Consider the following 17,806-nt stretch of genomic DNA (forward strand, 5'->3'; position numbering starts at 1 on the left):
GAGTGTTGTGTAGCAATAATAGTATCAAGGTCGCCGCGGCGACTACGATGAGCGACGACGTATGCGAAAGTATAACGCACAAGCCGGTTGTTGAATATAAAATATATTTTTGATTTGAGCGATGGAACATGTGTAAATAACAATTGAACTTAAGGGATAATAAGTGAAAACAGTCGTATAAATTAATATTGCGCACCATTTACCAAAAAAAAAACACGATGTTCAAGGTAGCTGTAACTAAACGCATGCGAGCGTAACGTACGCAAAGTGCGTGTGCAACGGACGACTGCTATCGCAGAACTATTATTTAGAATTGTATTTTAATTTAAAACTTTAACATATTTTTTAAATTTTTCTTAGTACATATTTTTTATTTTATACTACATATTTTGGAAATTTTAATTACATATATATGTACATATTTTTGGTTTTTTATTGCATATAAATCTCAGCCCTAGTTATAATAATATTATTATACATACAGGCAATAGGCTCAAGGCCGTATAAAAACTAAAACCAACAATATTTTATTACCCACGAAGTAGTATTATTGTAAAGATACATAGTATCAATTCTATAATGTAGTAGTGCCTATTTACGTAAAATGAATGAAGACTATAATATTTTTTTACAACTACATAAAAAATAAAATAAGTTAATACTTTAAATTAAAATTGTTCAATGAATCGTATGTAAATAAAACATTTTTTGCAACTAACGAGTAGTTTGGTCTACTTTCAAGTTGTAAAGGGTGGTATGTGGGTGAAGCCCCCATGGCTGTGGATTTAATATTTATTCAGCCATTTTAAAAATTATATAATTATCGGTTTTAGATTGGAAAAACCATATTTTACACTGAATAACTATTATGTTCTTTTAGTTAACAAATTTCTCTTTGAAAACAAATGTATCCTCATTTTAGTCTAGGTACAGTTAATAAATAAATAATACTAATAACAGAAGGTATGGAATCGCTTATAGGTACTCGTTAAATAATTGTTTATTGCGTTTTGTTCAGAATAATATTTAGTTAGCCCAATTCAAGACAACACCGACAAAATCATCACATTTTGAAAAATTATTGATGTGCACAACTTAATCTAAGAAAACAATCGTATTTATTTATATGCAAATAACATTTATTTTGTCATAACCTAATAACCTAATAATTGATGCTGTATCATGAATATAATAATAATGATAAAAAAAATTCTATTTATTATTTTTCTCAAGTTATACAGTCGTTCAAAGTTCAGCAACTCAGATATTATTTTAAGCAGTAATGATCAGTAGGCCAGTATAGGTATATCAATAAAATCAAAATTGTTTTACTAGTGTGGTTCTTATTTTGTTTTGTTTATACATAACTTAGATTTATTAGGTTTTATTTAGGTGTGTGTAAATATTTGATAGTTACCTATAATATAATGTTCAATGTTGCATAATATTAGTTTGTACTTTGCAGAAGATAAAATTGTCAAGATACGCACATATGCAATATTTAAATTTATATTTATGAACTCCACGCATAAAAAAACACATAAACACACGGTTTAATAATGTTCAATAACAAAAAGTTCAATATATTGTTATATTGTTTAATCGATTAATCAGTAATTACCGATGGAAAAAAACACAAAACGATAATCGTATATCGTATCACTTATATTGTTATACCTAGTATTACCTACAGATGATTAATTCAATAGAGAACACTTATTATTTCAACAATCTTATATTGTTATTGTCATTATTTTTTATTTAATTTAATATAAAAATATTAGCTGAGAAAACTAGTGTGGAGTATTAAATCATGTATTAACTATATTCTAACGTTTTATACCAATACATCGAAGTTTTTAATTTAGACTGCAATTTGTATCAAATTTGTTAGTCCACAGTATCAGTGTAGAGTTTTAGGCGACCGAATGATCAAGCCGATATAATATTGTATTGTAGTCGATCTATACAATTAGTGGCAGCGACCATAAAGTAAACATTGCTCGGGTCACAATCATTCTATCGTTTCTTTTGAATTCCACGTGATCCGCCACAGTACAGAATACTCTGCTCTCATTCACTATTATGATGGCAAACACCATTACATAATTTCTTGAACGGCGTGTTGTATAGGCAATATATAAGCGTAAAATTACTCTGTAGAAGACGTTTTGAACTTGCGTGTTGCCATGTCCCTGGTGCTGGTTCGTAATTTTGTAAACTGAAAATTCTATAACTGGCCTTTACTGCACTGTATGTCCGTTCATCGTTTATTAAACGTTTAAAGACAACGAAAACTATTGATAAATATTATCTTATTAGTAAATTTTTTATACGGTTATTAGTTTTCTGCTCTAATAATAGGTATGTATCATATTAAATTAAAATTAAATTACCGTTAAAAAATCTTTTCAAACTAAAATAATAACCCTCTACAGAGTGAAATAAAAACGTATTAAAAGTTATGATTTTCACAGAAATAGAATAATTGTATGAGCTGCTGTATAATAATATAATTATTATACTATAATAAACATTTATTTTTATTTTCAAGTACGAACGAATCGTCTGAGAAAATGAACGTCTTGTGCAAGAGAAATAAATCTTATGATATATAATGCGTATAGCGTACGATATATAATGTCTGGGCTTACGTTATTTACTCGATATCAGAACTGAACAAGTCTGCGGTCCTATAATCGCGAGTGTATTAGTGAATATTGACGTTTTTGCGGCTTTTAATTCATTCGGAATCGTTAGAAATTGTAATTTATTCCTGAGCCGAATCTATAGCAGCGACAAACATAACATACGCGTATATATAATATATCGTATGCATAGGTACCGTACCTATTAAGTGAGTGCTTGATTAATGGATTTCGGGATTACATAAATTGTATTTTATTCCGGAGGCTTTTTATTGACATGTTGTATGTGTATTGACTAAAAAAAACCTTTTTCTCTTGCAGAGACAAATGAAAACCCATAAAAATGAATAATGAAATAATATTTAAAAAAAAACCATACAACAAGAGTAAAATCTTTCAGGGTTAGTCGCTTATTATTGGTTCTTATGACATTATGTAAATTATTGTGTGTATGCGCTGTCCTATATATTATACGCAACCACCTCGAGCATACAAATCGACAAGTCGGACTGGTATGATAATATTATGAAATAAATTAACATCTAATTTAAAATATCCAATGATAGATCTGTATACCGTGGCTGATAGTACCTTTGAATTTCAATAACAGATTTAAGTCATCGATCAGTACGCTATACATCTTTGTCTATCTACATTCTACATAACTGGGTGATTTGATTTACCTAACTGCTCACACCCGTCTTTACTCAACATTATTCAAGTATTAAGATTGTTAAATTGTTATGTATGCTTGATCATATTTTTAAATACTTTTTTATACAATTTAAAAAGTGTCCCGCGGAAATATAAACTTTTTTTCAAATTATAACCACCCAATTTTAATGTCAGGTAAGTTATTAAAGGAAAAAATGGGTATGACAATGTTCAGTGAATATATTATATAGCTCATTATTAGATAAGTAACATATAATAAAATAATGTATACAAGAAATTAAAAATATATATATATATATAATAAAACCTCCTTATAACGGACACTTTATAAGGCAGAAATCTCCTTACAACATTAAAACAACAACAGTCCCGTTAACCTATATCCCGTGTATTTTAGTCTCTCTACAATGGAAACTCCTTTATAACTCGGAAAACTCAGTTGGTACTTGGTATACCGAGCGATTCCGTCAACGAAGAGGTTTTACTATATATAAATAAAGAATCACTGATAGATAATTATATATTATTCTTCATTTTCATATTATACTCTGCGAATCCGTTTTGTTCTCCTATGGTCTACCTGTACCTACGACATTATGCCAATTAGAAATCTGTAGTTAATTCTACACGCGTTGGTGCCAATAGCGTCATACACAGTAAGTCGTGTGCCGGTTTTGATCTGAGGAGGAGTTTGGCGTTGATTTCGCAATTATAGTTAAACTAATTACCAGTGCCGCTTACCCCGTTTTGTTTGACGACCGACAGGTCTTGTACGACCGTTTTGTACCAAATGATCCATGTGAGATTGTTCAGCGCCAACGATATGAACAAGTGTACGTGTATAGCGATCCTGGTGCACCTCAGAGTCCTGTAAACACAGTTGAACAATATTATAATATCATAACCGACGTGTTGCACGATAGATTATCGACACGAATCGGATTTAAACTCAGACCAGAGCCAGTGTTGGGCCTGATTGCGCTTAAGAGGAGGTTCAACAGTTGATATCTTGCGGCATCGTGCACTGTCGTGCGAAGCTACAGCGTGATTCTCTGATTACTAACCGAGAATTTTTTGTATGGCGCAAAGTTTTTGCCAACTGTGTATTTCAAAAACGAATTAAATGCAAAAATATCATAAAATTGAGACAATATTCAAAGTGGTTATCTATTTGGTTCGTATCATTATGTGATCGGGTACGGAGGTATCTATATTACCGCATAGTTCTGAGATTATAAAACATTTTGCGGTACAGTTAAATCTTCGTTAAATTGTAAGAAAATAAAAATATAAGGCTTATGTTTATTTATAATTTATTTGCGTGCAAGTAATATTATAATTTAACTGTTTTAATATTATTTTGTATAACTGTATACTGTACAACTAGCTACTGTAACGACGATATTCAATATTGCACTGCAAACTGCGGTCTCCGGTCACTAGAGTACGTATTGGGAGTGGCTACGCCATGTTGGAACAGTTGACCGTTGATACGATTCTGGTTTATGGTGTATTCTGGTAATATATCATCACTATGTATGATATTATTATTTGCTAGGTATTACTATATAATGTATAGGATTAGGATGTTTATGATTTTGCATATTTTTATTTAGGTTGTCCAATAACATCTATTCTTATACAGAAATATGTTTCGTGATAAGTATATATATTCAAAATATCAAAATTTTATTTTGCATATAATTCCATATTTTACCATTTCTTATTTATAAATGCATAATTTGTGTTTTTTATGGTTATAAGCGCATATTGACGGTTTTCGAAGCAAAATGCTGAAAAATACCGTAATTTTATATTTTACTGAATCTTATATATTAAGTTTGACTATCTGTATTTCACAAATTATTACTTATTTATTGTTGAGAGTTCAATATGGTTATACCTATACGGAGTAAAGATACCTACTTAAATAGAATTTTCGATAAGCCTCGTCAATTGTCACAGTCAAAACTTATCTTAAAACTGCAAGCCATTACAATTTTATCGTTACAACTTCCCATAAATGATAAGGGATACCTCAACGTGGTCCCGGACAACGTTTATTCTTCTTGTATTATAAACGTAAATAAATATTTTAACCTTTTTCGAGGAATATATAACTGAAAATAATAATGTTATGTATTTTTTTTTAGATTGAAGACGATAATAATCTAGAAAAAAAAAATTATAAGCAAAATGCATTATATTATAATCATAACTTTAATGGTACTTTGTACGTGTGGCCAAGTTATAGGGAAGCCAACTTCGGTAAGTACCAAGTTTAGAATGTACAAAAACTATAATTATTTTTAATGTTTTTTTTTATAGGGACCCAATATCGAACTTTGGGAGGAAATCAAACAGATAAATAAGGAAATAGCATTAATTAAACGAAAAATAGAGGACATTGAAAATACTCAATTGTCATCGAACGTCATAACATCACGTGATGTTAATGGTTGGCTGGCAGTTAAGGACGGTTACTCGATGGTATATTCAAATCCGAATTTGATTCAAGCTAATTCTAACTAGACGGATGTAACTGTCCATCAAGAAGACGATAATAATCCAGAAAAAAAAAAGTTTCAAGAAAAATGCTTTATATTGTAGTCATAACTTTAATAACACTTTGTGTGACATTCAAAGTTATAGGGAAGCCAACTTCGGTAAGTACCAAGTTTAGAATGTACAAAAACTATAATTATTTTTAATGTTTTTTTTATAGGGACCCAATATCGAACTTTGGGAGGAAATCAAACAGATAAATTAGGAAATAGCATTAATTAAACGAAAAATAGAGGACATTGAAAATACTGAATTGTCATCGAACGTAACATCGCGGGATGGTAAAGGGTGGCTGGCAGTTAAGGACGGTTACTCGATAGTATATTCAAATCCGAATTCGATTCAAGCTAGTTTTAACTAGTGATGGGCATAATCGAATGATTTTGACAATCGAATGATTAGTAATCGAGACATTTTCATAATCGAGATATCACTCGAAATAATCATTCGAAACTACCAAATTTCCGATTGAAACATTATTAATCAAGATATTGCCATAATCGAGAGATCACTCGATCAAAATAATCGAAAATCGAAATGTTTTGAACGAAATATCGAATAATATCTAGTGATGTGCATTATCGAATTAGTATCAAGACTATAAACCAAATTTTTAAATAAATAGATTTTAATTGGTAAGAAATACAGATTCTTATTTCTTACTATTCTTAGCTTTTAATGTTTTTTGTTTTTAGTTTAGAGTTTCGACCGGACCCGCTAAAACACATAGTGTGGCAGGTCGGCGGACCCTAAACGTTCTAGTTGGTTCTAAGCAATTATTATTGTTTTGTGGTTGAGTGATTAATGATTATATAGAATCATAACTATCATAGCCATAAATATTAAATACGTCTATGTTTAGAATATAAATAACTAAGAATAATACAACATTATTAGGTAAATGTTAGTAGGCACTGTATTATATTAAACGAGTCGAAACTCGAAAGACGAAAATACAGACTCGAAGTCAACAACAATTTAATAATAATTTGATTAAAATTTATGATAGTTGATTGATAATTCCCTCGTTCCATGGACATTATTCGAAATAATTTATATGCAGTTATATACATTTTGAGTTTTTTACTATTTTAATTTAAAATAGATCAAGAATCCATTGTTTTTAAAATAAACGAGATATCATCGAAAAAAAAAATCACTCGATTATATAATCGATATTATTTTAATAATCGAAATATCTCGATTATATCCATCACTAGTTCTAACTAGACGGATGTATCTGTCTACCAAGAAGACGATAATAATCTAGAAAAAAAAGTTATAAGCAAAACGCTTTATATTGTAATCGTAACTTTAATAATACTTTGTATGACACGCCAAGTTATAGGGAAGCCAACTTTAGTAAGTACCAAGTTTAGAATGTATAAAAACTATAATTATTTTTAATGTTTTTTTTATAGAGACCCAATATCGAAATTTGGGAGGAAATCAAACAGATAAATAGGGAAATAGCATTAATTAAACGAAAAATAGAGGACATTGAAAATACTCAATTGTCATCGAACGTCATAACATCACGTGATGTTAATGGTTGGCTGGCAGTTAAGGACGGTTACTCGATGGTATATTCAAATCCGAATTTGATTCAAGCTAATTCTAACTAGACGGATGTAACTGTCCATCAAGAAGACGATAATAATCCAGAAAAAAAAAAGTTTCAAGAAAAATGCTTTATATTGTAGTCATTACTTTAATAACACTTTGTGTGACATTCCAAGTTATAGGGAAGCCAACTTCGGTAAGTACCAAGTTTAGAATGTACAAAAACTATAATTATTTTTAATGTTTTTTTTTATAGGGACCCAATATCGAACTTTGGGAGGAAATCAAACAGATAAATAAGGAAATAGCATTAATTAAACGAAAAATAGAGGACATTGAAAATACTGAATTGTCATCGAACGTAACATCGCGTGATGGTAAAGGGTGGCTGGCAGTTAAGGACGGTTACTCGATAGTATATTCAAATCCGAATTCGATTCAAGCTAGTTCTAACTAGATGGATGTATCTGTCCACCAAGAAGACGATAATAATCTAGAAAAAAAAGTTATAAGCAAAATGCTTTATATTGTAATCGTAACTTTATTAATACTTTGTATGACACGCCAAGTTATAGGGAAGCCAACTTCAATAAGTACCAAGTTTAGAATGTATAAAAACTATAATTATTTTTAATGTTTTTTTTTATAAGGACCCAGATAAATAGATAAATAAGATAAATAACAACAGATAAATAGGGAAATAGCATTAATTAAACGAAAAATAGAGGACATTGAAAATACTGAATTGTCATCGAACGTCATAACATCACGTGATGTTGATGGTTGGCTGGCAGTGAAGGAGGGTTATTCAGCGGTATATTCAGCATGGGGATTTTGGGAAGGGCAAGTCAAATCCTAATTCAATTCAAGCTAGTAGTTCTAACTGGACGGATGTAACTGTCCACCAAGAACACAATATTAATAAGACTGTGCCAGAAATACATAATAGCACGATCACGGTTAATATTCATTATTACTATAATAATTATAGTAATGTACCGTACGGTTTCTGTACACTCTTACTTGCGTACAGTTCCGATTTATCTATTTGAACATTTACCAAAAATCACTCACTGTGAATCTGCGTACGAAGCTAACTTAGATCGTCGTATAGCCGAGGGTGAACATAACCTAACCATCACGTTCATAAACGGTTCTCTGTGTATAATTGTTTCCCGTTCAAAAAATGACATCCGAGTTCATCATCAATCACAAGCGTAAACAACACCAACCCCAAATCACTAGCGACGGATACTACCAGAATATTCTTCGTACCTAAACTTCTATCTTATCTCACTGATCATCCGTCTTGTGCGTATTGTCAACACTCAACACTGACCATTCATTTTCACGAGCGGCACGTCATTTATTGTTATATTTTGGTCGTAATATTTCAATTCATAATTTGTGACATTCGTAAAGTGTTTGTGTTGTGTTTTTTCATCACCTCAATCCTAATCAGACACTTCGACCGGACCACGATCAACCTTGAAACAATCATCGGGTCCGCGTCATGTTGAGGATGTGCTATGTTATTAACTAAAGACTATTGATATTATTAACGGCCGGTCGGTTGAGCTACTTTTAAAAAAGCAATTTATCATTATTTAATATTTTAACATATTGCAGTTAGGTTCATCTCCTCAAAATGAAAACCAAGTTATTATCATCTAAAAACAATATTCACAGTCACTGATTTTATAGTTATTTAAGCTTTTAGTTAGGTACATCATATCATTCGGTAATAATTAGGACTATTAAATTTTTTTTTATACCCATGTAAATATATGTATATTATTTGGTTAATGGTTTGCATAATATTTTTTTTTAATTTACTGTACTATAGTAATATATTAAGTAAAAATATTAATAATTGCTTTAGTTTCAACGCCAATATAATTTTCACCAGATACTTATATCATCCTTTACATATAATAGTATAATATAGGTAAATATAGCTATCTAGATGATATTATATATTTATATTTATATTGCAGCTATTTAAGTGATTTATTTTACTAATAGTAAGACAATGTGTTAAATTCAATTTTGCTTAAAACATTGCATTTTAAAACTTCATTGTATGTATAAAATATAATAATATAAGTAAAAGTTATAATTCACCACGAATAATGTTTTTGAATTATAACGAAATAATGAATATCGTTAATCTCGTTCAAACATCTAATTTTGTCTAAATTTCAACTTAATATTACTATAAAAAACCTGTGCTCGTATATTTTTTAGATTTTTTAGTAACAGTATTACCCACTTATGAGAAATCTTATTTTGAATTTTCAATCTTTAGCTATAAAAATTGAACATTTTATAAATTTTTAACCAAAAAAAGATTTGCAAATTTTCGCGGTATTGACTAATTTTGTAAAAATCTGTACCTACTTAAAATGCTTACAAAAAAAATATTAGTACATAATGTATCTTCATTACTTAAACATTGCTATTATTACAACTTTAAAAGAACCTTGTGTTAATGGTTTAAGCTTTTAGACCCGGCGAAAATTGATTGATTTTTTTTTTCAAACTTTCAAATGTCTTTAAATAGGTCAAAAAGATTTGAAATATTTTGAACATTTTATCATGTAGGTACCTACAGACAATTATAATATTTTATCAAAATCATTTTGTGAAAATTTGAAGTATCTTTTTGTAGTTAATTTTTGAATTACAGCAAAATATCGAAAATCGTTTGAGGAGAAATTATTAACTAACGGTTGAATATAAAAAAATGAATATCAAAAGCTTATACGAAGTGATTGGGAATAGACAACTATTACAATTAATAATAGATAGGAAAAATACTGATTACAAATTGTTTTTACCGCATAATATTACACTTAGATAACAATATGCTCACATATTTTCAAAGACGATCTGTCTGTATAATAACAATAGAATTGACATCGGGCATCACGCGAACACTGCTGCAGTGGAATGTCAACCTACAACCACCAACAATCCTCCACAATCGTCTTACAAATTACAGCAAATACATTTCATCACGATTTAAACTAGATGATTGCTATAATTGTCAATTTAGATTTAGTTTGAGAAAACATCAATTAATCTCAAATTATATTATATACTATTTTACATTTTACTACGTTTATAACGAATACTATTAATTTAAATAGAAACATAGTGTTTTATTCCTCGCCATTATTTTTAACTGGCAATTCACCATGTCATGCAAGAGGTTCAAAAAAAAATCAAAAATCATCTTAGTTTTTTTGACACTCGGCAACCCCATTCGGTTTGCGTGGAGGCTACGGTTGGTACGCGTTTTTTTATGTCAGGCAGATAGATCGTCGCAAAGAACCCGGGTGGTCACCCATCTGGGAACCTGCTCGACCGCTGCACACATTACTATATTAGTGACTGCGTCCAATCACCGCGCTTCACCAGGTTACACCATACAATGAACTCTAATACCAACCACGTTAAATTGTATATTATATTATGTTCATATATTTAACAGTTTAAATTCTTGCCAAATGTATTATAATATGTAACATTTGACATATCAACAAATTGTATGCAATATTAAAATCCTTAATATAGCAATAGTACTGAGTAGTAAAATATATAATGGTATATACAGATTATTGTAAATTGAATCATTTGTTGGTCGTTGCCACATCGATAAAATCAAACATTTAAGTAACTTATGATCATCATATTTAAAAGGTGATTTTGATAGGATTTAATATAGATACTTGTATATTTTAGAAAATTAAGGTTTCAGTAATACAGTAAAAATATATTGGACTAGGTACGTTATGTTATTTGGTATTAGCAAGACTTAAACAGTTAACCTAACTATTAATTAATCATAGAAATAATAAACTAGGTATAGGATCATAGTCAAATGCAATTTTAATGATTAGAAAACCATGTAAACATTCAAATTAATAATTATGTATATTCTTATAACGTATCCTACTATACAGGGTGTGACAGTATACATGAAAAAAAAAAATGTAATTAAATAATATGTCCATTTATGTTAAATTATTACTTAATAATCGTAAGGGATCAAATGTGTATAGGTTATTAGGTTTTTTTTCATTGCTCAACATTTTAAAAAACCTAAAATATATAGATCTATTAAAAATTTGATATAGGCATACAGATAGTATGTATTATAATAATTAAAAATTATAAAATGTATCAAAAAAGGATAATGAAAGGTTTGCTGAATCAAAAAACTTTAAAATTTGCCCATAGACCATAAGTCATTTCATATTAGAAGTTCAAAACTAATGAACGTGTAAAAATTAAAGACACAATTTTTTTATAAGCATTTTAAATTCAAATTTTGACAAAAATCCATCATAATCGCGAACTCTATAAAATTATTTTGTATTTAAAAATGTATATAATGTTCAATTTTTATAGCTTAGAACTAAAAGTTCAAATAAGGTTGAAATATTTATAAATGTAAGTTATACCTATTTAACTTTGGTAACAACTTTGCAACAAAAACAGCGGTACAGCGGACATTTTTACAAGTCACCAGTTTTGAATTAAATTTATTTTGAACTTTTGTTGTAAAGTCCATTTTCAAATTTACAAATTTAAAACCTTAAAAATAAATCTTAAATCTGGCTTATCAAATCTATCCTTAGTGCACCTATAATTGTATAATTAATTTTAATTAATTCAATCTAAACTACGACCTGCAGCAACATCTTAATTCGTTGACGGAATATTACTTGACGCATGAAACTTAGCACGCTAAGTACTGTGTTGGCAGCTATTTTAAGTGGAGGAAAAATAATTCAATTAATTTAAAACATTACTTGCTTTACTTTAATTTAAACACTACATATAAATACAAAACTTGAAAAATGTTAAATTCTTATTGGAAACGATTTACCGTCGAAATATTACAATGTAAATAAACTAATTCTATTCGATTAAACAGTGTATAGGCACAATCGTCGTCAACAATAAACAATACTAGCCAACACAGTATAATATAAATGTATATTAATTATCACTTGGGTATATATTATTTTATTATATTTTTTTCCTGGTATATACAGGGTGTAACAGATAGAACTGACTTTTGGAATAACTTTTGTTTTAATCAATATTTTAAAATTTTTTTTTTGATACATAATTAATTATAGCCACTTGCGCTATACACGTGTAATAAAAAAAAATTATTTTTATTTTTTAATACCAAAAATTTTAAATTTTAAATTTGATTTAAATTTTTTTGAATAAATTCAAAATAGCCAATTTGCGAATCTGATTATAAGAACTATTTGGATGGTAAAAACATTTATCTAAATCAAGTAGTTTATTTTTTAGAATTTTTTTAAATATCAGAATTTTTTTGATTAAATTAATTTAGAACGCTATAACTTTTTTAAAAATATTATTTTTGGAAATTTTCTATCATGAGAATATTTCTAAAACTATTTACTAATCCTATAATTTTATCAATTTTTGTTATAAGTTTAAGTAGCATACATTTTTTTTTTTTGTCAGTATTCTTTCTGTTACACACTGTAGATCATTTATCACATATAAACGTATAGATGATACGGCAGGAGGGGGGACGGCGGGGCATGTATGTTGCAGGAATTGATGGGAGGGGTAATACCTGATAAGTATGGATGGGAGGAGGGGATAGCTGAGCACGTATGCGATAGGTATAAATTAATGGGAGGCGGTGGTTACGTACGTACGCGATCATAGGACGGGCGGGGTACTTGGATTCCCTGGAATTGCGGGGGATACAGAAGGAACTAAAACATACTACTTAAGATATTATTTATTATTGGTACGAGTTGAATTTAAACTCAGACCAGAGCCAGTGTTAGGCCCGCGTGCGTTTAAGACGAGGCTCAACAACTAATATCTTGCGGAATCGTGCGAAGCTACAGCTATTGATTCTCTGATTACTATAGTCACGAATTTTTTTTACGGATCAAGTTTTTGTTGACTGCGTGTTTCAAAAACGAATCGAATGCAAAAATACTACGGAGAAAAATACTATTCAAAGTGGTTATCTATTTAGTTCGTATTATTATGGTGATCGGGTACCTATATCACCGCATAGTTCTGAGATTAAGTTTACCTCCAAAATAGCGCCGCTCTAACTGTTCCTCGGTTTCGTCTTTAACCGTAATAGTCTATATTATACAGTGCAGCGTTTTATTGTGTGGCTCTCACTCACAGTCGCAAAAAAACGATCGCATATAACATATTATTCTATCTAGTACACATTACAAACATTAGTAATCAAACGGGAAATTTTGAAATGTTTGGGAACAAAGAACGAACTATCGCGTCCACGTCTGTGTTCTCTTCGCTACGCTTTTCTAGGATAGTTTTTAAACTTTCCGGACACGTTTTCAATATGCACCAAACGCATACGTGTTATACAATATTATTTAATGTGCGAATGCGAACGTGCGAATGCGGAAGATCGGTGGTGTGTATACTGTATAATATATTGACCGGAATTCGAGAACTGCAAACGCGGAAAGAATCGTCGGAAAACCTTTTCACACCATGATGTTACACCGACAAGTTTACTGCGACTACTGTTGAACTCATACACGCGGTATATGTATATCATCACATCGTTATGTCGCACGCCTACTCGGCCCTCAGCTATAAACAGATACTGGGCGGCGGCGGCGGCGGGGGAGACCATACTATATGATATATTATTATTATAATGTTTTTTTTTCAAAGAGTTTTCCGATCGTAAACCCGCGCGGTTCGCAAAAGCGTTGATATGTGTTGTTTTTAGTTTTACTTGAACGTGAAGAAAATCAGCAACGACGTGAGCAGAGCGGCCAGCGAGACGGAGTAACCAAAGATGTACAGCGTGTTTATCAGTTCCCGAAACTGGAAAATAAAAAAAAACACAACGATAAGACTTCAATACCTGAGCGATACAGCTGATGACAAAATTAAATTCTCTGAAAACAGTGCCAGCGAGTCCCTGCGCACGTATGCATTTTCACATACCTGTATTATAGTTGTACCACGTTTGCGGTTATTGAATTATTATTACTAATATTATATATTATTATTTATATGTTAATTATATATATACGATCCGAGTACCTCGTAGTCGTCAATGTCCACGCAACCGGTGTAATTGGCCCACTGTTTTCCGGTCTCCGGATGACGGTACCACGTGCCGTTCGACAGACAGTCCTTGAAAGCTTTTCCTGGAAAACAAACATGGACAATTTATAGATACAAGACATCACTGCGTATAAACCATTACGATCGCTAAACGATATATTGTATATTATCAGCAAACCTGGAGCAAGCGTGGAAAAGTATGATAATATTATGATTAACCGATGATGATTAAGTTGATATGAGTATAATATTTTATATATTTTATTACTATATTTATTATTATATAATGGTATTGTAACGTGTAATGTATGAAACGTGATCTATAAATATTAAATATATCTAATATAATGTAATTAATTTTATTGTTTTAGCGCATCAATAGTACATGCATATTATGGCTTATATTTTAATGGGTCGACACAATATAAACGTTTAATACATTTAATTGATGTACATTGTATCTATCAATTATTATTGTTGTAGATCTTTTATTTGAACGGCGTTGCCACCTGGCCACATAAAAGGGTTGGTCGGTAGAAGAGACGGTTAAGGTGTCAGAACATATTCCACTGTGGAGTCTGCTTGTAAAATTATATAATATTATTAATGTAATATTATTACATTTCAATATTTACCTATTATATTTTTCTCTTTTTTAAAAATGAAAACGATCATAATATTAGGTATATTGTTATATTTTCCCAAACAACATTATTTGCTTTGCTACACTGACAGGTTAGGGTCTACAGACTTATACACGCACACCATAGATTCCGACGTAGTACGCCAGAAACAATATAATATGTTATGTTACCTGGATAAATATATTATATTTTACTACATTATCTCCATCTCTATTCCGAACTTCCTGTGTCCATTTCGGTTTGCAGGTATAAGTTCCGTCAACGCAATATTATATACGTTAAAATGGGATGATATCGCGTACTTAATCGATTATTTGTGAACAAATCTGCATATTGTGTGCTTTTTAAAACGATTTGCGAAAACGCCGAAAATGGTTCGCATATTCGGATCGGATATGTGCTCTATATTACAATAGAAAAGTTTCGAACGCTACTCCATATACTACGACGATAAATTGACAAAATTCGCCAAATTCACCTGGATTTTACCAAAATATTCGTCGCAAACCCTTTGTGCGCTTATCCCGCTGAAATCGCATTCGCCGCACCGGGGGGACTGCCTGCGTTAGCGATATTATAATAGCCGGTATCTTCCGGTATATTACAGACAGGCAAGTCACTCTCTCTCTCTCTCTCTCTCTCTCTCTCTCTCTCACACACACACACACCTCACATGGCCCACTAAAACCCTCTGAAATGAACCACGAGACTTGTCTTAAGTAAAAATAATGTTCGTTCCCAGAGCAAACACACTTGACTATATTACTCATTATATATTATAGTATGTTTATGTATATAATATTATATATGTTGTACAGGTCACACGGTGTGTGTGTGTGAGTGTGTATACATAGGCTTACGTCAAAAACCCAGTAAGACGGAAAATTGCGTTTAAACGGATTTTTTTTATGGTCTCGCGTACATTCGCAGGGCTTCCGTTTTAGTGGCCTTTATATTATTATACCGTCGCGAGCGCATATTATACACGCGATATTTTATAAAAAAAAATGTATAAAAATCCGATCTGATAACTATAATTCTTTTTATGATCTGTATACATTTTACAATAATGTGCGTTTCTATATAATATTATGTACAACATAATATTACATACCTACGATATCACCCCTATAAACCGGCTCACTGTACCTATAATATAATATATTATTAGAATATTTATTTAATAGTAATAATAATAAAATATGCGATATCGATGAGGTTTCGACGAGATTATAATAATAATACGCTTTCGTTCGGACGTTGAACAATCGTTTATATTACACGTCTCGTTGCTATAATGTATTATGTCGATTGACGGAACATTAATATTAATATGTATACGGAGACGGTACCTTCTAGAAATTCGCTAGACTAAACCCGCGGTGTAAAAAATAATGCACCGGGATGTCTGGACCATATCATTTAAATGGTATATATTATCCCGGTACGGGATACATGATAATGCGGTATAATTATTATTTTAAACCGGTCTAGTTTAGTGAATTTTTATTTTGTCATTCGTCGTAATACTTATTGGCTATCATGTATATATTATTATTATCGTATGCGTTGCAAACACAGTGTTTACTAATAATTCGCAATCAAAATTGAAGTTTTTAAAGAAAAAAAAAACCAAATCATCCCAATTCATTTGATACCTTCAACACATCAACATAATCACTCCTACGTATAAAGTGAATGATCACAGTATAATATCAACATACACACGTAGCTGACAGCTTATAATGCACTGCAAAGTATTTTAATGTAAAGTCATATTATACATATTTATTTTTTAAATTATAAATTTTTATTGAACTTAGAGAAATTACACATAGTTTATATTATGTGCAAAAAATCTCGTTTGATTAACTCGTAATAAATATTAATGTAATTTGTATGCTCTATGAATATAGTTCGAAATCAAACGACATTTGGACATTTTGAACCCAAAGTCCTGACCTGTCTATAAATCGCTATCCTTCGGACTGGAACGAGCGCAGAAACCTTTTTAAACCGAAACCGGTATGAACCGGATACTATTATTAGTTGGGCACAACGAGTGTGAAATCGACATTTCGCCGAAAAAAAATTTTCCGATAGTTATACCGTACAGTATAACAAGACCTGTAGCCGTATGGGGCAATATGGCCGTTTTAATACGAGTAATATGGTATATTAAAATATAGATTATTATATTATTTATCGCGAGCATATAACAAATAATAATATTATCGTTTCTTTGTATTTATACATTGCGCTGCAGATGTGATTTTTTTTGTTTTTGAATTAACAACGAAGTGCTTGCTTAACACTACAACGACCCCCGTAATATAATAGTCTCGACTATTATTATTTGTTATAAGGATTAGAATAATAATGATTGTTATTAATAATAGCGTATAATACTCGCGGAAACGCCCGTTGTATATTCGAAATAATTATTTGTTTGCCCCTTGCTACGTCATAATAACTGTGCGACATAACATTATAATATTATAGAATTGTATTTGTATTTGTAGTTATTTGTATAATAGCATACTATAGTGTTACGAGCGTCGAATATTTTGAGGATGT

Source organism: Acyrthosiphon pisum, chromosome A2 (assembly GCF_005508785.2).
Source record: "Acyrthosiphon pisum isolate AL4f chromosome A2, pea_aphid_22Mar2018_4r6ur, whole genome shotgun sequence".
Lineage (NCBI taxonomy): Eukaryota > Metazoa > Arthropoda > Insecta > Hemiptera > Aphididae > Acyrthosiphon > Acyrthosiphon pisum.